Source organism: Sminthopsis crassicaudata, chromosome 1 (genome assembly GCF_048593235.1).
Source record: "Sminthopsis crassicaudata isolate SCR6 chromosome 1, ASM4859323v1, whole genome shotgun sequence".
Lineage (NCBI taxonomy): Eukaryota > Metazoa > Chordata > Mammalia > Dasyuromorphia > Dasyuridae > Sminthopsis > Sminthopsis crassicaudata.
This window is the reverse complement of record NC_133617.1, coordinates 199,783,684-199,807,142: the sequence shown is the minus strand read 5'-3', so window position 1 is coordinate 199,807,142 and position 23,459 is coordinate 199,783,684. Positions and strand designations below refer to the sequence as shown.

Genomic DNA, 23,459 nt, shown 5'->3' with positions numbered 1-23,459 from the left:
AAGAAAGGGGGACCCACAGGTAACCCTAGAGAACTTCTAAATTTAGCTCTTTATACTATTAACTTTTTGATTTTTGAAAAAGATGCACTGGCTCCAGCAGACAGGTTTTATAACCCAAAGGAAGGGAAGTGTCCAGTGTGAGCAGCTCCACTGTCTTTAGATAATCGCCAGGTGATGTGGAGAGACCCAGAAAGTGGTGAATAGAAGGGACCAACTGCTTGAGGGAGAAGGTTTGCTTGTGTTTCCACAGATGGAGAAGGAATCAGATGGGTGCCAATGAGCTGTATTTGCCTTGTCCATCAGAGAAGAGACAGAGCAGACCTTTAAAACAAAGGGGGAGACCCAAGAAACATTGGGTGGTTCCATTGCTGACTGTGCCCACCACTGAAAGAGCCTGGCAGTTATGGCGTGTGACTCATGGACAACCATGAGTCTTGAAAACCCTTAGGAATCATTGGATTCTCCAAGACATGAAGCAATGGATAATAGACTGATTTTGAACTATCTCTTAGCTGCTGAAGAAGGCGTATGTGTGACTGATGTTTACATACCCTCCTTCTAGGACTTCTGGAAATCTTTTACAACACCATGTTGATTTATATTGTTTATTATATCTCACCATATTGAGCCTGCACTGACTGTGGGGAAAGTCATTACTGCTAGCCTGTGCTTTATTGCTATGTGCTTGTGTAATACCTCCCATGCTAATGGGTTTGTGCATACCTGTTTCTAGTAAGACCTTTCAGCCCAGAAACCTGCTAACAATTCCCACTTCCCTTTGCTGCTTTTCACCTCCTTTCCTGAGGGCTGAAACTTTGAGTTGATGCACTGGAATCAGACAACTTTAGATACTTAAGTAGTTAAGACTAATTACCTATTGGACAATACTCTATTAGCATATGCTTGGGAAAATGACCCTTCCCACTATTCTATGCTGGCTTGATCTTTTGGTGTTATATAGATAATCATAGGAGGATTAGAGGGTGGAGTGAGACAAGCCAGACTTACTTTGAAGGAGAATGAGGAGAAGGGAGGTTGGAGGTGAGTTTGTGGCAGTTTTGTCCATCTCCTTCACTCCTCCCCCTAAAGACCAAAGACTTTTGCTTATCCTGACTTTGGCTGATCCTGAAGCCTCCAGGGAGCTAGCCTGGACTTTTTAATGTGCCATTCATGAAGCCCTACTATGAATCAAATTTTTCATATTGTTGCTGTAACCTCTCATTATCAGCACTATAGGTCACTTCTTACCCATTGGTACAAGTATTGAGATGTCCTCTGATTGCCTCTGGGACTCCCCACCACCGATTGGGGGCCGGGGTTCAGCCCAAGTGTCCTTGCTAGTTAGTCATTTGCCTCACTTTAAAATTTAAACTTCTGTTTGATTTCTGACTCCTGTCTCTAGCAGGTTAGAGGCCAGCTGTGGTCTGCTTGACCCTATATTGGCTAGCAATTTTATTATCCTTGATCAAGTTAGTCTAAGAGGAAAAGAATAAGAGCCCATTATTTCTACTATTTCTAGTCTAGCCATGTCATGGATAAGAAAGTCTAGTTATATATTTCCCTTGCTAGTTTCAGGATAGCCTAATATTACTACAAACTCTATAGGTGGGAAGTGGATAGAAAAGAGAGGAGGATGAAATTGGAAGGTCCTACATTGTTAGCTCTCACATGTTCACTTCAGGGAATGAAAGATGGGGACTGAATCTCTTAATAGGGCCAGGCCAACTAGAATCAAAAGGATCCTGTTATCAAGGATCCTGTTTGATTTAGTTATATAACCTTCCCCATCCAACAAAAGTCTCAGACCAATTCTATCCAGGCTGTTGCTCCATTTTACTTTGGGCCAGATTTCTACTTTACAGATACCTAAGACAGAATACAACAAAGTATCAGTGGTTGCCAGCATTATTATTCATACCAGAGAAAGCCAGCTCCTGACACTACAGCACCTGCCACCCTTCATAGAAAGGGGCACTTTCTCCCATCTCCACTCATCCACATACGCACAGATAACAGAAATAATGAAAAGTGGATTTTTTCAAACAGCATTGTCATCAGGGCATTTAATATCAGTGGGAGCAGAGACTATTGTCATTGTCAGTAGCCTGATGGAGAAGGTAAATAAACAAGGGGTTCTATATAGTTCTGAAGCTCTTGCTGATTTGCATCATACCCAACTGGGACAGTATTTTCTCCAGTCTTTTTTTTTTTTGTTTTTTAACATATGAGACCTGGTTTATTAAATGTTCAGAAGATAGACTCATAGTTTACAAAAGTCAATGGACCCCAGAGATAATCTTAAACCACATTATATAAATTTTGTTTCTATAATCAGGAAAGATAGAATGGAATTTTACAAAAGGCCAAAGAAGGCAATAATTTACACATCAAAGAACAATTAGCTAAAGGAGATCATCAGGTAAAATAATGAATTAGTTAGTAAGCACTGGGGATATATCTTGAATTTGCACCTGAACAGTAATTATTTGGGTTTTTTTGGTTTTTGCTGAAGCAATTGGAGTTAAGTGACTATCATTTAAAAAGGACAAGTGTGTGTGTGTGTGTGTGTGTGTGTGTGTGTGTGTGTGTGTGTGTGTGTGCCTGTGCATGAGAGAGAGAGAGAGAGAAATTAAGTAAAATGAGGAAAACCCTATTGGGGACATATTAGATAGATAATGCAACAGGGTGGGAGACAAAAACAGGGTCACATAGCTACGAAGTATTAAATGTCTGACACCAGATTTGAACTCAGGTCCTCTGACTTCAGGACTGGGAGATCCTTACATCCTTTTTTTAAGCAAGTGGTAATAATAAAGCTAGGCAAGAAATTCTCTTATGAAGAGATATCAGTGGGAAGAGTAGAAAGATATAGGGTTACCTGTGTGGAACATGTGATCAGGACATACATAATAACAGAGACAACTGTACTCCTCTAAAATTCAGGACTTGATGCTTCTCCTGACATTCTCATGGTTCTTCAGGCTGCACAGTGTCTCAGTCATAGATGCTATTTCTCTGCTGAACATGCCAGTATGTATCAAATGTGTAGTAATTTGCCTAGCTTCTGACTTTAGCCGAAGCCCTAGGAGATATCTTCCTCTCTCCAGTCTTTTCATAGAACTCTCCAGGTTATGGATCCTTTAAATCCCAGCCACACGTAGCCTGTGTACCCAGACTGCTTCCTAAAAAAAAAGACAGTCATAGAATCACCAGATTTTGGTGCTATAAAGGGATTTCAGCGTCCATTCATGTAGACCAGCTCCAGATCTAAAATGAAAGCTCTCTAAAGTTTTTTTCTGGACACAAAACTTCAGTTTGCCTTTTTATAACTTCTAGCTATTCTTTTTACTAAATTGCTATGTGGCCAAACAAGGTAGTTCACCCCTTTTTGAAACAACACTTAATGATCAATCTCAGCTTTATCAGAAGTTCTGGTCAGGCAATTGGTTCCAAGTTTTCCAGTCAGCTGCTCTCCACCTGTCCCTGGCTCAGTGACTACCTACCCACCTGCATAAGATGTTGATTTTTTGTGTCCAAAGTATAAGTACTTAGGACTGAGAAGCATATGCTGAATGGCATAGTCTCAGAACAGTCATCCAGTGCCAACAGGGAAAATGCACATTGGGAAAGCATAAATTAAGAATATGGCTGTCCAAGCCACTGTATCTGCTTCCTGGGACTTGACTCAAAATCTATTTCTGGTTTCTGCCTGCTGTTAACTTTTTCATCAGCCAGTCAATCAACATGCATTTATTATGCTAAATCTACAAACCTTTTGTTAACCGACTTTGTGCTAATGTCCAAACACTTTGCTACACATTGGGGAATAATAACAAGACAAAGCAGAGCCTGCACTCAAAGAGCTTATATTCTCTCAAAAGAAATAGTATTTACAAATATAAGCAGATACAAAATAAAAACAAAGTAATTTGGGAGGAAGAGCCATTACCAGCTAGAGAAATCATATTAAGTTCTCATGGAGAAAGTGGAACTTAAACTGAGTTTTTGTTTTTGCTGAGGCAATTGGGGTTAAGTGACTTGCCCAAGGTCACACAGCTAGGAAGTATTAAGTGTCTGAGATCAGATTTGAACTGAGGACCTTCTGACTTCAGGGCTGGTGCTCTATCCACTGCGCCATCCTTAAAATGAGTTTTGAAGGAAAGCAGGGATTCTAAGATTGGCAAAAGCCAAGAGGGAGTGCATTCTGAGCATGGGGTATCAAGGCCATGCAAAGTCACAGAGAGTAAGACAGAATGTGTAAGGTACAAAAGATCAGTTTGGCTAGACTGAAGAGTGCATTAAGAAGTAATATACAACAAGACTGAAAAGGCAAGTGGGAAACAGATTGTAAAGGGTTTTAAATACCAAAGAGAGAGCTTTGTATTTTTATGCTGAAGGTAATAAAAAGTCACTGGAATCTAATAGGAGATGGATGGCATAAGAAGAGCTATTCCTTAGGAATACCATTTTGGCTATTATGTGAAGGAAAGATTAGAGTTAGGAGAGGCCTGAGATGGAAGAGCAATTGGAAAGCTGTGTAGTTGGAAGGCTAGTGATGCCTTTAAAAGTAAGAGGAAAGTTCGGAATAAAGATAAAATAATGAGATGAGTTTAAGATAGTTGTGGACATCACTCATCTTTCCCTATAGATAGGGCCACCAACTTTCCCTCCTCTTCTCCTGTCTTAGTACCTAAATTTAATATAAATCTCTTTAATTGTTGGGGAAGGCAGCTAAGTGACTCAATGGATAGTGTTGGGTGTGGAGTCAGGAAGACATTTTCCTGAATTCAAATTTTATCTCAGATACTTACTAGCTATGTGACCCTGGGCAAGTCACTCACTTAGCCCTGTTTGCCTCAGTTCCCTCATCGATAAAATGAGCTGAAGAAGGAAATGGCAAACCTTTCTAGTATATTAACCAAGAAAAACTTAGGTAGACTGAAAAACAAAACAACAAAAATTGTTGGGGAGGGGAGGGAAGTGTGAACCTCACTACTTGTCTCCCCCAATGGCATTGGTAATTTCCAGAAAAAATATGATGCTGTATGAAGCATTACAAGGAAGCAGTTAGCTCCAAAGGAACAATGTTATAAATGAGCTAACAGAGCTTGGCACGTTGTATGTTTTTGATGGCTTTGGTTTTAAAGCTTTAACAGTATTCTGGCAAAATGATGTTGCTTAGGTTTATATCTCTATGTCTGTAATCATTTTGAGAAAACATAATAGGAATTCATAATAACAAGCAAAGGGAAAAGTACAAAATTACAGAAATGTTAATAGCTAACTCTTGTATTCCAAACATATGTTGAAGAAACTAGGAATTAATCTTTCTTAATTCCTTCTTTTCTAGGACAGCTAGGTGGCACAGTGGAGAGAGCATTAACCCTGAAGTCAGGAGGACCTGAGTTCAAATTTGTCTCAGAGATTTAATACTTCCTCGCTGTATGACCCTGGGCAAGTTACTTAACCCTAACTGCCTCAGCAAAAAAAAAAAAAAAAAAAAAAAAAAAAAAATTAAAAAAATTAAAAAAAAAATATATAGATAGATAGAGATAGAGATACATACAAATATAGATATATATACATATATAGATGTAGATATAGATATCTGTATATATAGCCCTCTTCTCTTATTGATTGAACTCTTTTAGATCTTATACCCAGAGTAAACACTTACCCCAAACCTCTCCCTCTACTCTTTTTACTTCTTAAAATCGTTCTATCCTAGGATACCCTTTTTTCTTTGAAGAAAGAAGTAAAATCCAAATAATATCCTTGCCTCCTTCCCCACTATTTCTGCCTGTGCTTCAGTACTACAAGCTGAGTGCATAATTCAGGTTCAAAACCATAGCTCTGGACTAAAAGATTAGATTCAGTATTAAAGGCTTTTTAACAACTATGGCTAATTTCCTCACCCCTCTAGGTCGAAATCTACCTAGGAGTATTTAAATTTTTCCTGATACTAGCTGGCTCTAAATTAGCAGTATTCAATTTTTCTACAGACATTGAAGTTACAGAATGTGAAATTTAGTAATAAGTATGCAAAGAAGAAAGAAGAGACTGATATGCTAGCATAGTTAACAAAGGAACAGTTATTGCCCCCAAAATGGCCAGTTTTTCCTTTCTCTTAGGGGTTCAGTTACCACCTGAAAACATATTTCTTGGTACCAACTAATAAAGCCCCTACTTCATGAAATGTTATAATAGATGACAATAACTGATATTTAGCTAAATATTTTTAAACATATTTCCTCACTTTAACCTCCCAACAACCCCATGGTATAGATACTGTGACTATCAGTATCTCTATATTACAAATGAAAAAACTCAAACTCAAGTTAAGTGACCTATTTCTGGTCAGAACTGGGGCATCTGGATAGCATTGTGGATAGAATGCTGGGCTAGATTCAGGAAGACTCGTCTTTCTGAATTCAAATATGGCCTTAGATACATATGAGTTATGACTGGGTAAGTCACTTAGCCTTGTTTGCCTGTTTCCTTAGCTGTAAAATAAACTGAAGAAGGAAATGGCAAACACTCTAGCATCTCTGCCAAGAAAACCCCAAATTAAGTCATGGAGAGAGAATAGGACAAAATTGAAAAAAAAAAATCCAACCCCCTTTTTTTTTTGTCAGAGCTAGTATCAGCAGCAAGATTGGAACCCAGTTCTTTCTAACTACATACTATATATTATACCACTCTGCTTGAATTTAGGAAAAGTTTCCTAACCTTTGAGGGTACACAAAAGTAAAATTAGTTCCTTCAGGAAATAATAAACTCCTCTTCACTGACACAACCCATCAAAAGCATTCAACATGCCAAGCTCTGTCAGTTCACTTATCACATTGTTTCTTTGGAACTAACTGCTGCCATGTAAAGTTTCATATAGCACCATATTTTTTTCTGGAAATGACCAATGCCATTGGGGGAGACAATTAGTAAGGTTCAGCCCTTCCCTCGCTCCTCAACAATTTTTGTTATTTAGTTGTTTCAGCCTACCTAAATTTTTGTGACTTCATTTGGGGTTTTCTTGGTAAATACACATACTTTAAGTCAAAGTCTAGACAAACACTTGTTGTGAAGATGATTCCTATTCAAGGACAGACGGAGCTTCTGTAATCAATTCTACACAAATACTTCTTTGTGACATCTTTTAGCTACTGTTTAAAAGCCCCTCTGTTGCCTAGTTGGGTCAGCCTCTATGTATCAGGTTAATCAATCGTCAGACTACAGGGATGACTAGGGTATAACTGTGGTGTCCACTCTCTCTGATGATGTCACTTGTTCGCCCAAAGAACCAAGGTCCTCTGGGGAATTCAGGCTGTAAGAGCTCACTTTCACTCTCCTCAATCAGCCTGTTTTGCTCAGACTGCAAGGTGAGGTTCCTTCTGAGCCGCTCTCTGCTGCTACCTGCTGGCACTTCTCATGAATGCAGCTGCTACTCTGGGAGTCTCTGCTCTTTTGCGTCTTGTGCCTCAAGCTTCTTTCATCTCCTTGATGCTGCTAGACTTCAGTTCCCAGTCCCTAGCCAGTGCCTCAGAAAAGCCTTTCAGCATTTGATGCTGTCTGCTTTTGAGTTGAACTCTGCCACTACTCAGATGCTTCTCAGTCTAAACTCTTATTTAACTTAGGTACAGAAAATACCTTTTTTACTTTTATCATACCTTTGGTTGACAGTCCAGGTCACTGAAAATCATCCTGGGAGTTACACTTAGCAAAACTCAGGCCTGGTTGGAGCAATGAAGAGATTCTATATTTAAACCTGAGTTAATGCAAGTCACCGTGGAAGCAAAACTGAAAACTGAGTAGAGCTAGTGCCCTTCACTCAGCTTTTCCCATATTTACCCTCAGAAACCAAACTGCTGCTTTTATGAAATGGGGGACCTTTGGCCTTACTACTTATACTCCACCAGGCTGTGATCTTTATTTCCCAATACACACATTCTACTCTTTGTTGTTGTTCAGTCCTGTCCAATGCTTTGTGACCATCATTGGGTTTTCTTGTCAAAAATAAGAAAGCAATTTGCCATTTCTTCCTCCAGCACATTTTACAGATGGGGAAACTGAGGCAAACAGGGCTAAATGACTTGCCTAGGGTCACACAGCCTATAAATGTTTGAAGAGAGATTTGAACTCAGGAAAATGAGCCTTTCTGACCCTAGTCCTAATGCTCTAGACACTGTGTCTCCTAGCTGCCCCATTTTACTTTAGATGGTTCTTTTTACTGTTCTATGAACATGTCATGATCCATGTTGTAAAAGAAATAGTATTGAGCTGAATTATACTCCTCAGAAGCACTAAATTACTTTGAACAAATTAGGGAACTTCTCCGTCTACACTATTATTTCAAAAATCAAGGGTCTGCTCTTTAAAGAGACATTAAGATTCCTTCCAGCTCTAAAATTCTATGGATCTCATTTCTTACCTTGAAAATCAAGACTTGTGTTCTTTCTCCCACTTTGAGTATTCTCCTCCTTCATTTCTGCCTATTCAAATCACAGCCCAATTCAAGCCCTAAAATCCTAGCTCAATTCAATTTCAATTCAATAAGCATTTGTCTGTTATGTAAAAAAGCTGTACTTCTGTGAAATCGTCTCTAAATATTCTAGTTCTACTTCTTTTTTGAACTTTGCTGTACTTAAAATCTATGCCCCCAAATTTAGCAGTTCAAGGAATTTAAATCTCAGGAGAGAGGATTTAAAGCTGGAAGGAATTTGGGAGATTATCTAGTCCAGCCCCTTCAATTAACACATGTAGAAGCTCAGACATTGATGACTTAATTATATAGAAAGGCAGCCAATGTCATAAAGAGCTCAAATGATTTCAAAAACTGATTCTAATGTTTCCTAACTGTGATCATAGGAAAAGCACCTCAGATCTTTGAACCTCAGTTTCCTCAATAGTGAAATAGAAGACAATAATACTTGTATTACCTACATGACAGAGTTGTTGTAAGGCTGAATATATAAATATAACTAAAAAATTGGCCACACTATTGTGATCCCATTGTGAGTCCTTGGATTGAATTAGAAAGAAAACCCAAAAAGGATGAAGAATAACAAATCAGGCTTGTCCTAGTATCCAAAGGCCCTGCTGGCATTTAACAATTAGTTTAGTGAGTCCCGAAAATAGTTTAAAATGGAGCTCAGCTCCTGGAGGGATTGGTAGAAAATGCTAATAACTAAAAAAAAGAAAGCTATAAGAAACATTGTAGAGATAAAAGAGCAGAAACTAAGAAAGAAGCAACCACTTTTTTATAAAGTCCCTGAGAGTAAAGTTTCATGGACCAACTGGCAATCAGTTAAACTGGAATAGTTTTACTAAATCCCATCACCCGGATGACAAACACCAGAGTGATAATCTTGTACAGTTATCCCTTCCATATCTCAAGATTTAGGGGTATGGCACCCCTGCCATCTGGAAAATCCACATAAATTTTTTGACTCTCCCTTTATACCAGAGAAGTCGTCTGAATTATTTTGGTATTAAAAGATAAAATATGTTTTCTGTGTCATCTGTTGGCCTTCTTGTATTGTGTGCACCTTCTGCAAAACTCCCAAAGAATTCCCATTTAATTTCTTATGCTGCCTCAACTTATATGGAAACATGTGGAGAAAGTCACAACGAGGAAGAGAGAAATATATTTCCTTTCACTCATGAAGATCCTTCAATGAAGCCTGGAAACTTTTCCTCTGGGAATATTGCAGTCCAATTCACCTTTGTTTTATAAGTGTATTTTGTCTTTACAAACATGGTTAAACCATGAGACATTAAAAGTTGAAGTATTTTTATTTGGAATACATTTCTTGAGCTCAATGAGACCTGGATCTCTCCTAATGGTACAGCCACTGGCCACTTTTTCTAGCACTAGTTGCACTTTTATTCATACCACCAATTCAACTGATAGTGGGGGGGGGGGGGAATTGAGATAGCCTACTGTCAATTCCAGGCTATCTCTTCAAGCAGAAGTTATTCAGATACTTGCTTCAGTATTCCTGGCTTCCACCTTTGATAGAGAAATGGAAGGAGCTGGAGCTCTCTTTCCTCTTGCAAAATTTGCCCTACCTTTCATGTAGGACAGGCCCTTTATCTCTAAACAATAAGGAAAGAGTCCCTTACCAGTGGCCTTTGGGGCAAGAGTTACACAAATATAAAATCATATTTGGCTTTTAAAGTCCTTTACAACTTGGCCACTTTGTACATTTCCAATCTGTTTAATCTTAATCCTCTCCATACATTTTATGATCCAGTGACACTAGCCTCTTTACGTTTCTTTATACAAGATACTTCCATTTCTATATCTGGGATTATCACTATTGTCTATGCCTAAAATTTTTCTCCCTCCTCTTGGCTTCTTTGTCTTCCTTCAAGTCTTACCTTAAGCCCCACATTTTACAAGGTCTTTTCTAGTCTTCCTAAATCTTGATGTCTTTTTTCTGATATGATCTTCAATTAATTTCTTAAATATTATGTTTCTATATAGTTGCTTGCATGTTGTCCCCCCCCCCCATCATGCTGTGAGTTCCTTGAAAGCAAAGACTGTTTTAGACTATTATTATTCCTTTCTATATCCAGCACTTAATGGAGTGTCTGGCATATAGTATATGCGTAATAAATTGTCACTGACTTGACTTTAAAAGGAAACTGAAAAGGAAATATCCTCAGAAAAAAGACAGAGATAGACATAACATCTAGGTGTTTTGCCAGTTCAGTCCCTGGCCGGGAGCTCAGAATCATACTTCCTTTAATATTATTCCTCAGAATGAAGAAGGAGCATTTCAACTAGAAAACCTATCTGGGCAACAAATTAGTAGTATGGGGAGGTGCAAACAGTAGATTTTGAACATCCTTGATTATCACTCCGCTCTACCCCACCAGTGCTACACACACACACACACACACACACACATACATGTCATTATATCAATGACCACCTACAACTCCAAAAGACTGAAGATGAATTGTATGATCTACTTTCAGAAAGAGAAGTTATGGATTCAACATGTAGAAAAAGACACCTCTTTTTGGACAGATACAATATGGGAATTTATTTTGCTTGATTATGAATATTTCTTATAAGGTACAATATTTACAAGATGAATATTTCTTACAACAGAGATAGGAGAAGGGCAAATAGGAGTTTTTACTTGAAAGGAGTAAAATGAAATTCAAATTAAAAAATACATATATATATATATATATATATATAAATGCCTTGGACAGACTCTGCAGACTGACAATGAGCTAAGTCCAGAATTGAAAAGAGGAAGGAAGCAGATGATACTGCTTTGGGGAAATTGTATAGCACTTTTAATAACCCTGTGTTTGTCTTACAACATTAATCCATCATTTTAATACCAGTCCTTTTCCTTTGATGTTATATGGCTTCAAATCACAGAACACCATAACTCCAAAGAAACAAAATTTCAGGTGACCCAAAGGGCAATGGAGAAACGTATGGTATATGTATGTGGACTGCAGAATAATATCAATAACAATAAACTCACAGAGAGATATCAAAGATATAATTAATAACTAGGACTAGAAAAGGAGGTAGATTAGTCTTATAGCAAAAAAGGAAATAAATAGATAGCCCATGTGCTTCATTGATAGACAAAGAATGATGATTAGCCTAGAGGAATATCTCCATATCATAGGCAGAATCTCTATGGAAGATTATGGGAAGCTGTGGACAAAGTGTCACACATGGTTAGGTTGCTGTCTGCAGTATTGAACGGAGTGCTCACATCCATGAAGTCACAAAATCTATTAAGGTATTAAAGAAGTCTTGGGTTCCCAATTAGATTGTCATTTTCTACAAGGAACCATGTGTTCTACTTTTTTTTATGCCTCATATTTTCAAATACAGTGCTAGGCACATACAAATGATGTAAGGCAGACCATAATAGCCTGTCTCTTGTGTATTTATTTTTTCACAAACACCTCAGTACCATAGTGACAGATACCACAGAATCAGACATTTTATCCTCTTACGGGGAAAGAATAGCTTTCTATAGTATATGTTCAATTATTCTGTCTAGTCTATTGTAGTCTTAAATGTCAGGAACAGTGAAGCATCTTGCTCTACAGGATGACCCCAAAAATAAACTGAGTGTACAATATGACTTTATAGCTATTGCAAAGCCTTATGAAAAAGCAACGTGTGACCTTTACAAGCATTATTTTCTTCAAAGCATATAGATAGTAAAGTAGGTGTGATAGAGGCAAAAATATGATAGTAATATATTAATCATACTGTTATAGTGATTATGCTAATATGCAATATTGGTATATTATAATACACAAACATGCACTCATGAAAAGCCCCCTTATAAGTTATATGTTAAGTCTAACATATATATTTTTTGTATAGAATAGATCTGAAACTGCTGCTTCTGATTTTTTTTTTTTCATTTTCTATGAAAGTTTAAATGACCATTATCTTCTTAGTTAAGCATTTTCTTCTATATAGATTCTATGCTCTGGTTCTATAATATTTTCACAAATCCTCTACAAACTCTTATAAACTTCCACATGAAAAACCAGACTGTTCAATTATTATTGATATAGCATTTAAGAGATGCATAATGACCCAGAAAACTCAGCCCAGGGGCTCATTCAGGAAGACTTACAAAAACAGAGGAGAGAGTTAAGAGGTTGGTCTAGAAGATTAGGAGACTGGAAAATAACAATTACTACTCTTCCTCTTCCAGATTTGGCACTTGTAGAATTAAGTGGACTCACTTTATCATTTGAGAAAGGTTTATAACAAATTGTGTAGAATACACAAATAATATCAAAATGTCAAATATGTTCCTCAACTTTGAAACATTGCATCAACTGAATCCCTGGCAAAAGCATTATATCAAACTGGAAAATACACATCAAGGTAGCATAAAGTGATATATTCAAACGTTGTTATACTCTATTATTGATGACAACCACAACTCTGAGACACTGAAATCTCTAGAATAATAAAACATCAAACCAGAGACTTAATATTTAACCTCTATTTGAGAATAGCACCCTGACTGATACTCAACTCTCCAGGCTTCTCAACCTGAGCCTGCAGAACTCCATCCTTTACTCTTCCAGCTTTTTCATCTCAATCATACAAAAGTACAATTTCCCTCTTTGTTCCTTCTCAATTCTTATTATGTAGTATCACCCTTAAAGGTCACTCTTTGAAAGTAGAAACTGCTTTCTTTTTTATTTCTATTTGTGTGCCAAAATAAACTTAACAACATGTGCTTAACAACAACTCATAGAAAGTGATAAAGTTCCCTTAATCTTTCTAGCATTTCTCCTGTTTCCTTTTGAAATTTCATCTAAATGTCTCCCCCAAATCTTCTAAAACCCTTGCAAGATAATAAATAAAACAACTGACAAATGAGAGGTAGTGTGATGTAACTAGATAAAAGAGCTGTCCTTAGTTGGGAAGAGCTAAGTTCAAGCTTTATGTTGGACAGCCTGGCTATGTGACCTTTGCCAAATCATTTAACCCTCAGGATTAACCTGAGCCATTGTCAACCTGCATTGATACTTCTATCCAGACCTTATCACCTGGAGTTACCTACACTGATGAAATTTGGACTATAAAAATTTTAAACAAACAACCAAAAAAAAAAAAAAAAAAAAAAAAAAAACCTCAACACAAAACAGACAAATAGAAAAGAATAAGAAAATCTAATCTTTTATTCTTTTAAAATAGTTATAATTTAATAATAATTTTTTAAAAATTAATGAAATGAATACTGGGAAGTGAATGTAAATTGTTAGCACTACTGTCTATATGCCCAGGTTACTTATACCTTCAGAATCTAATACTTAATGTGCAACAAGAAAATGGTATTTACACACATATATTGTATCTAGGTTTTATTGTAACACATGTAAAATGTATGGGATTGCCTGTTATCGAGGGGAGGGAATGGAGGAAGGAGGGGACAATTTGGAAAAATGAATACAAGGGATAATATTATAAAAAAAATTACTCATGCATATATACTGTGAAAAAAATTCTAAATTAAAAAAAATAATGAAATGACTTTTAGAAAACACAAGAAAATTAGAAGTGGTTGAAGGATTATTTTTACAACTTCAATAGTTCTGTAGATACTACTCCAATGGTATGGAGCTTAACCAATGCCTTCTTCTTATTCTGGTTGATATTTGGCCATAGCTTCCAATAAATCTTTCAGAAAAGATCTAATTAGGATGATAGAGATTTCCCTCTAGGTGTCCTAACATCTCATGGGTACCTGTACAATAGTTAGGAAATAAAAATGTTTCTAAGATGATGGAAATATATATATGTATATATATATATATACACATATATGTGTGTATACACATATGTATATGGAAAGAACCTTAGAAGTCATCTTTTATTCATTCTTAAGACAAGATCAGCTTATCTCTTTTCAAAAAATCATTTCTGTATCTACATGCATAAAGCACTATACCCTTCTCCAATTCTATTCTCCAATTTCATAGATTGGTATGATGGAAAGAGTGCTATATGCCCAAAGGAGTATAAAATCATGTATATCCTTTGATCCTTTGATCTAACAACGCTACTACTGGGCATAAATCCTGAAATAATTTTTTTTTAAAGAGAAAGGGCCTAATGTTTACAAATATATTTATAGCAGCTCTCTTCTTAGGGCAAAAAATTGGAAACTGAGGGGATGCCCATCAGTTGAGGAATAGCTGAATAAATTGTGATATGTGCATATGATAGAATATTATTGTTCCATGGAAAATGATGAGCAGAATGTTTTCGGAAAAACCTGGAAAGATTTCCAAGAGCTCATGCAAAGTGAAATGTACTGTGTACAAAGCAACAATAGTATTTTAAGTGGATCAGCTGTGAATAACTCAGTTATTCACAGCAATATAATGATCCAAGACTACTCTGCAGGACTTATGATGAAAAATGCTATCCCTAGCCAAAGAAAGAACTGATTTGTCTGAATACAGAATTCTATTTTTCTTGAGGGGTTTTTATTTTGAGGAGGGAGGAAATCTATGTTTTCTTATATAACATGACTTTTATGGAAATATTTTGCATAACTTCACATATGCCTTCTTCATAGGAGTTGAGAGGTGAGGAAAAAGGGAAAGAATCTGCAACTCAAAAGTTTTTAAAACGAATGTTTAAAAAATTGTTTTGCATGTAACTGGAGGAAAATAAAAATATTTTTAAAATTATTTTTAAAAGTGTTCTGAGTCCTGTGGAGGAGGAAGGAATTTATGACCAGAGGAGAACTAGAGATCATTATTGATCACAAAATAGAAGATTTTGATTACACGTTTCTATACAAACAATACTAATGCAAACAAGATTAGAAGGGAAGTAACAAATTGGGAAAATATTTTTAAAGTTAAAGGTTCTGACAAAGGTCTCATTTCCAAAATATATAGAGAACTGACCCTAATTTATAAGAAATCAAACCATTCTCCAATTGATAAATGGTCAAAGGATATGAACAGACAATTCTCAGATGATGAAATTGAAACTATATCCACTCATATGAAAGAGTGTTCCAAATCACTACTGATCAGAGAAATGCAAATTAAGACAACTCTGAGATACCACTACACACCTGTCAGATTGGCTAAGACGACAGGAACAAATAATGATGAATGTTGGAGGGGATGTGGGAAAACTGGGACACTGATACATTGTTGGTAGAGTTGTGAAAGAATCCAGCCATTCTGGAGAGCAATTTGGAACTATGCCCAAAAAGTTATCAAACTGTGCATACCTTTTGACCCAGCATTGCTGCTATTGGGCTTATATCCCAAAGAAATACTAAAGAGTGGAAAGGGACCTGTATGTGCCAAAATGTTTGTGGCAGCTCTTTTTGTTGTAGCTAGAAACTGGAAGTTGAATGGATGTCCATCAATTGGAGAATGTTTGGGTAAATTATGGTATATGAATGTTATGGAATATTATTGCTCTGTAAGAAATGATCAGCAGAAGGAATACAGAGAGGCTTGTAGAGACTTGCATGTACTGATGCTGAGTGAAATGAATAGAACCAGAAGATCTCTGTACACTTCAATACTGTATGAGGATGTACTCTGATGGAAGTGGAAATCTTCAACATAAAGAAGATCCAACTCACTTCCAGTTGATCAATGATGGACAGAAATAACTACACCCAGAGAAGGAACACTGGGAAGTGAATGTAAATTGTTAGCACTACTGTCTATCTACCCAGGTTACTTATACCTTTGGAATCTAATACTTAATGTGCAACAAGAAAATGGTATTTACACACATATATTGTATCTAGGTTATACTGTAACACATGTAAAATGTATGGGATTGCCTGTCATCGGGGGGGAGGGAGTAGAGGAAGGGGGGAATAATTTGGAAAAAATGAATTACAAGGGATAATGTTATAAAAAAATTACTCATGCATATATACTGTGGAAAAAAAATTCTAAATAAAAAAAAAAAAACAAAAAACGAAAAAAAAAAAGTGTTCTGAGTTTCAGCTCTATTATTTACTACCTATGTGTAGTAAATCAATTTGATTAAGTAAATCAATTTATCTCTTTGGAGTTCAGTTTCCTTTTCTGAAGAAAATGATTATTAGATTAGACTTCTAAGACCCTGTCCAGCTCTAAATACATGATACCAAGTCAGCAGGGCAACTATCATATTACCAATTCTTTCAGTAGGAGTTCAAGGGAGTTCATATTGTCTGGGTTGACCTGAACTTATCAAGAACAACTAAAATTTGTTTTGGCATCAATTCCCATTTTTAGCCTGGTCTTCTAGTCCAAAAATCATCAGAAGAAAAATAAAATTTGAGCACTCCTACCTTTTCTTAATTATATTTGTCTCTAACCTAAGCAATAGTTTATTCCTTTTTTGATGTTTCTCTTTTCCTCAATATAAATTTTTAGAAAATATCTTTTTTGTTAGTCTTACCTTTCCTACATGGCGGCTTCAATTCATATTGAGCATTAGCACTCCTGATTCTTCTTACAGGACCCTGGCACACTTTGGCATATTTTTCATCATCTGGTCTTACTTCTATCTTCAGCATGTCATTTAAAAAATCTAAGTTGGTTGAAAGATTAGTTCCTTGTTCATCCATTATTCTTTTTAGGCAATTACCATTTTTTTCCTCCTCATCAAAATTGGATTTTTGTGTCATTATTAATGTCTTTCTTGAGAACTTTACATTCTTGATGAGATGATAGCCAATTTGATTGTACAAAAAGATAGACCAACGAACCTGAAATCAGGAAGTAAGTGAAGACACTTATTAACTATGAGATTTTGGGCAAATCATTTAAATATCTACCTCAGTTTGGTCTAAAGTGCCTAACTCCCAGGATTGTTGTGAGAATAAAATTTATAAAACCCTTTATAAATCTCAAAGCACCATATAAATGCTAGTTGTTAATTTTATTATTTTCAATATAGAATTTTAGGCCATAGGATTCTGCCTATCCTTCCTATGAACACTTTGAAAACATCTATAATCTAGAATGAATGACAAATTATGACCAACTTCCCTCTCCTTCACAAATTCTGAGCATGTCACTTCTACTCTAACATTCTTAACATTTCTATCCTATCAAATGTTTTCTTCCTTATTCATGGTAATCAAATTTAGTATAGAATTTCCCTATGTTTATTCTTCCATCTTTGGAAAGATAGAATTATCATTAAATACAATCTAAAATTATAACTTGTTCTTGTTTATAACAGAGAGAAATTTTCTTCAAATGTCCAGATAACTGATATTCCTATATTACTTCTCTATTATATACTTCCAGAGGATATTCCAACTATGGATCTCATATCACCAACTTTCAGTGATATATCTGACATTTTTTGCTTCCTTGTGCTAGGATGCTTTTTCCTTTGATTCCTTCTTGGATTTTGTTTCTTATGAAGTTTTGAAAGTTTCTAATGCTATTCTTATTATAGCTACTCTTTATGAAATCTAGTTATATGTACATATATACACACATATATACAATTTTTCATTCCACATTTTTTCAATTTAAGTCCTTTTTATTAGGGCTGGAACAATCTAGATAAATATCTACATATATATCGAGACATACAACAATGACAATGACAATGATTCCTGAAGCCCCAAGCTCAAAACCTAGAGTTTACATCTACCAGGAACCTCTCTTTTGCTTCTTTTGGTGATTTTTATTTTTCTTTTTTTGCAGACATATGCATTCTGTCTCACTGCCATGGAGAAACACCAGTAGGATGTTGAAGTTTAAAAAGACAAGTTTTTGTTTTCAAAGAAAATTTGAGGTCAATAAAGAAGCTCTGTCTTTTCCTGAAGGAAATTCAACCTGCTTTACTCCTTCGTTTCAAGTCTAAAGCCAATTCACTGTCCCTCTGTACTCCTATGGCAGATGGATATAATGAAGGACAAACTCTATAATTTGTCTATCCAAATGCAAGTTAAGTTCTGGCTTAACAGACATTCTACATCCATTTGATCTTTCTTATGCAAATGAATAGATCAAACTTCTTTCAAGTGATTACAAATTTCTTCCAGGAGGTTTTGCAATGTGCTAAGGAATACTAAGCTATCCTGGTATAACAGTTCAATTCAATTGCTTTCCTCCCAGTTGAGATCACTTGCATTAAAGAAATGAGAGTTTTGATTAGGGGTGTTTAGAGGAAAGTAATTTGAACATATGGGCTACTCCATAAGGATAAGACAGACCCAGGCAGGTTGCCACATTGAGAGTCTTAGGTACTATAAAAGTATGAGAGAACTTGGAAGAGTATAGTAGACAGTGAAAGGCATGTGATCCAAGGAAGGTGGGAAGGTGCCAAAGACAGACTTTGCCCATTCTTAAAATTTGCATCAGGGTCAGCCCCTGATCCCAGAAACCATAACAACAATATTAGCTGTAGTTTTGAGCTATTTTAAGGATTACAAAGTATATTAAATGAATTCTCTCTCTTGATTGATCAACCAAAAATTATTTATGAAGTCCTAGGGCTTTATAGGGTTTTCAAGCAACACTAGCAACTTTAGTATGAGGGTTTGTCAAGCTCTTGGTAGGAAATGAATATTTCTCTCTTGCATTAATAACTAATTATTGTATTAGGACCAATTTTTTCCCATTTTCTATTTCCTCATCCAGAAACCAACTAGTATAGGAAATTTTAGGCAAAATTTACCTAGATCATACAGTAATCATATATCTAATCATACAATAAAAAATTCTATGTTTGGGCAATTGAGTACATTCCTATTCATTGTGTGTGTTCAGAGAGGTGTGGCAAGTATTGATTCTCCCTGTTGTCAGACAAATGATATGGAAATTGATGTATTTTGAACCAAGACTTGGGTAATCCTAGTCACATACCCCAAGACCCTCACAATACTATAACCCAGACTCCCATTGTAATATCCATTTTCTCATAAGTGATTAACCAATCAGAATTGATTGCCAGCCCTCAGAAACACCTATTCTTCAAAGGATTTATAAACTGTGAGCCCACCGCCAGTAATAGTTTTTGGTCTAAGAGAGGATGGACAAATAACCATCCTTTTATTAATGAACATGGTGGCCTTATTTTAAAAATTATTAAATTACCCAGAAACTATGTCTTTTGGAATTTTTTAATTGTAACATCTTTTCAGGGTTTGTCATCTACCTTTGGTATTCCCCTGTCACTCAACTCCACCAAGGAGTCCAAGAAGCTGTAGCATGTACATTAGATACACTGCCTAAACCAAGTTGAGGGCAAACTGACAGGTCTTGAACCTGTTAAGGCGATATCTACCCCAAGGATGGAATGGGCTGATGGGAACGATTTGTCCCAACATCTGAAGCAGGTGCTGTGGAGCACTTAGAGCTTGCCAAGGTCATTTGCTGCATCCTGAGCCATCATCAGTTGTTTTGACTTTTATCTTGCCACTGGAATTCAGTGATTGGAAGAGAAAGTGAGGCTGACAACTTTGTGCAATTCAGCCCCACTTAAATTGAATTCACAACCTGTCAAGATATTGCCTCTGATGTCATTGGCTCTCTTCAAAAAATAAAAGACAAACAAAAATAAATATCTACTATGTAAGGAACTTGTAACAATCCTGGAAGAAAAGCCAGTCATTTAGAGGGGGAAAGACAGTATAGGAGACATGCCATTGACATTGATGATGTATAGACAGTATAGATGACAACTATAATGGTATAGTATAGATGTATAAATATATAGTATAAACATATAGATAGTGTAGACAGTATAGATGACATGGCATTGAAGGGAACTCTAATATCTCCCTTTATTTGTTCTCACCCAACTGTCCCCTTCCTACTTACTGGCCACCCCAGGAACCCCTTAGGTTGGCAGCTTCTTAGGTCTAGGTAAAAAGGAAGTCATCTTATTTTCTACCATCAATCTCCCACAATTATTTTGCATTCCCAATAGCTCTTCATCAATGCTTCAACCCCTACAGAAATATAGGAGCAATTTTAAATTTGCTATTCTAATCAGTATTCCACTATGGGTCTCTAGTTCTTTGTCAGATTATAATCTGATTTTTTTTATATGTATTGAAATCTTGATCTGATTCTGCCTATGACTTTGATTATAACTGGCATAGAAAGACTCTCCTAAATACTGAGTGATTTCACATGAATATTAAGTCATCTATGCCTTTTCAGCTCTATTCTCTGTATCCTTTTTTTTCATATATGTTAGAGTAGGAATATTCACCCCAAATGGAAGTGCTCTAACTCTAATAGGGTTTGCAGAATTGTGCATTCAGGATTTCTTCACAGACTTATTTTATATAATTACCTCCAGTTTCAGACATGATGGACTACTAGAAGTTCCCCAGACATGGCCTGGCTGCTCTCAGGGCCATGCATATGCCTTTACACAGGCAACATTCTTCATGCCTGAAATTCATGCCTTATTCATTTTCTCCTGGTAGACACTCTTATTTCAAGGCAGCTTTAGTGATATCTCTTTAGTACAGCTTTCTCTGATTCACTAGCTGAAAGTATTCACTCTCGCCTTACATTTTCCTGGAGCATGTTCCTTTTATCTCTTCTTATTTCTGTATACCCTATTTGCCTCCACCATCTCCATCCCCAGGAGAAGATAAACTTCCTGAGGATAGCCATTTTGTCATTTTCATCTTTGTATGACCAAATCCTAGTTAAATACCTTGTAAATATAATAGACCTTATCAGGATTTATTAGATTTATTGAATTCTAAAATATAATATTTGTCAATGTCAGTGTGGGCTCATAACAATGTTTAGCACTTCATAAACATTCACTAGTGAAATTTCACAAAATTGCAAAGTAGATGGATTTCAAATACAAAACCCAAGCACAAGGAGTGTTGGAAACATATTTTATAAACCTCCTTTTAGTTTGTCTGGAAATATTAAGAAATACTATACACTAAATAAAATTGTTTCTGGCAGGCCTGAGCCTAAAACATGGAATATATTATAAGGATTAATTTTTTTTCTTTAACATTTGTACTCTATGAAAAAAAGGAATCACATTATACAAATCTCCATGTGTCCAGTACAGCTCTCTGCAGTCAATCAACTTGCACATATACAGTAGAAACTTTATGAATGCATATTGGAATTCAATTCTTCAAATAGTAAAAAACCAGAAGAGGTAGTTGACCTCTTGTTCATGTGCATCATAGATGTACCAAGAAGCACACTTACTTTACCTTTTTACAGTTTTAGAATTTGCTTAAGCAAAGAATTATAAGATTGAACAAATTTCCATATGGTGGTGGTTGTGTTAGAATCTTCATGGCTCAAGGGACCATATTGTCCATGGGATTTTTTTGTTAAAGATACTGGATTGATTTGTCATTTACTTCTCCAGTGGATTAAGGCAGACAGAGTTTAAGTGACTTGTCTAGGTGCATACACTTATTAAGATCTAAGGCCAGATTTTTACTCAGGTCTTCCTGATTTCAGGCCCAATGCCCTATTCACTGAGCAACCTACCTATAAATGTAAGTCTGCAAAAACTTTAGTTACACATAGAACTTTATTTATTGATATCTACACAAAGAGACCTTTTCAAAGTCCAACAGCAAATCTATTTTGATATAGGCATCTGATTTTCATATATTCAATAATACCCCAAATAACATAAATCTTGTGTTTGATCTAATTTCTCATAATAACATCCAATCTGCAAATACTTGATAAATTCCTATTATGTGCAAAACACAATACAAGGCCCTACAATTAATATGCAAGGAAAGCTCCTTTTTAACAGCTTGTGAGATTTGGACTGGGCCTTCTAGTTAAACATTAGATAGTAAATGACACTGAGTTGAATAAAATGCCAGATTTATTTCTGAGTTTCTGATTTTCTGATTCTATGAATTAATTCAGCCATATTTACTCTAGGACCTATTCCAGGATCAAGCATTTAGGAATAAATTATATATATTTTATCTTTATATACAATAAAGATGTTGATTCACCATCACTAACATTCATTTTTAGTTATTTCTGTCAGTAGTGGTGCTTACACTGAACCAGTCACACTATCCTTATGAGACTGGTAGCATATAATTTCAAGGAGTGGTGCTAGGATAAAGAGTGTTATTTGTATGTAACCACAGTTTTCAGTGCAGCTAAATGACTCCCACAAGGATTTTTAACTATAAATGACCTCATCAGAACTAATTAGCTACCAACTAATATACTTATTAATTTATGTCAGACAGAGTTCAGAATAAGAACCTAAGTAATCAGTGGTAGAGGCAAGAGATCAAAAGACAAAGAATTTTTGTGTGGAACTCAATTATCTTTCTTGGCATCTATATCATCTCTCCCAGATTGTGACTATTTAGAGTCTAAGTTGCTAAGCCATTGTTCAGCATTTATACAGCACTGACATGGTGATAACATTTATTGATGACATTAGAAAGTAGCTTCTCATGGTCATACAATTCAACAACAATGTAATTCATGAGGAAATTGTAAAATTTGATAAAAATGTGTTTAATTAAAAACCAATCCATAAATTAAGCCAAAGATGCTCACCCAGGATTTCTGTGCCTGTATGACCCTCCTACCTGGCCTGCCATGGAAGGAAAAAGTAAGAGATTAGAAGGAACAGGTAGTGAACTTGCAGGAATGTTAGCTAGTCAGATGGTCGACTGTCTGGGACAGGTGAGGCTCTGGTCAATAGATGGTAATGATCTTAATAGATCATAATAGATGGTCTTTGTGAGGCCATAATCATTCTCTGGGATTATTTTTAGAAAGGAGAAATCCTCCATTCTTCCAGCTATTTGGTATGGAATGGCTTTTAGTTGGCCCACTATCTTGAATGCAGCACAATGAGATTTTATTTTTTGCAGAGCTCTATAAACCTTGTTAAAAATCTTGACAATGAACTTGGGAGTTATACCATTGCTTGTTTCTATAAGTATTTTACTAAATTG

At 36.0% G+C, this 23,459-nt stretch overlaps 1 protein-coding gene across 2 annotated transcripts in view; it reads right to left on the bottom strand.

Annotated features, from left to right (window-relative positions):
- FBXO15 (F-box protein 15) overlaps positions 1-23,177 on the bottom strand; it is a 113,157-nt gene extending 89,980 nt beyond the window's left edge. The window contains exons 1-3 of one of the 2 annotated variants that reach the window (XM_074273931.1): positions 23,056-23,177; positions 16,949-17,258; positions 2,879-3,182 (exon numbers count right to left, since the gene is read on the bottom strand). The gene's annotated coding sequence lies outside the window, so the exon portion shown is untranslated. The remainder of the gene's footprint in view (positions 1-2,878; positions 3,183-16,948; positions 17,259-23,055) is intronic. The other variant, XM_074273927.1, reaches the window with a different exon arrangement.
- Positions 23,178-23,459: the final 282 nt, after the last annotated feature.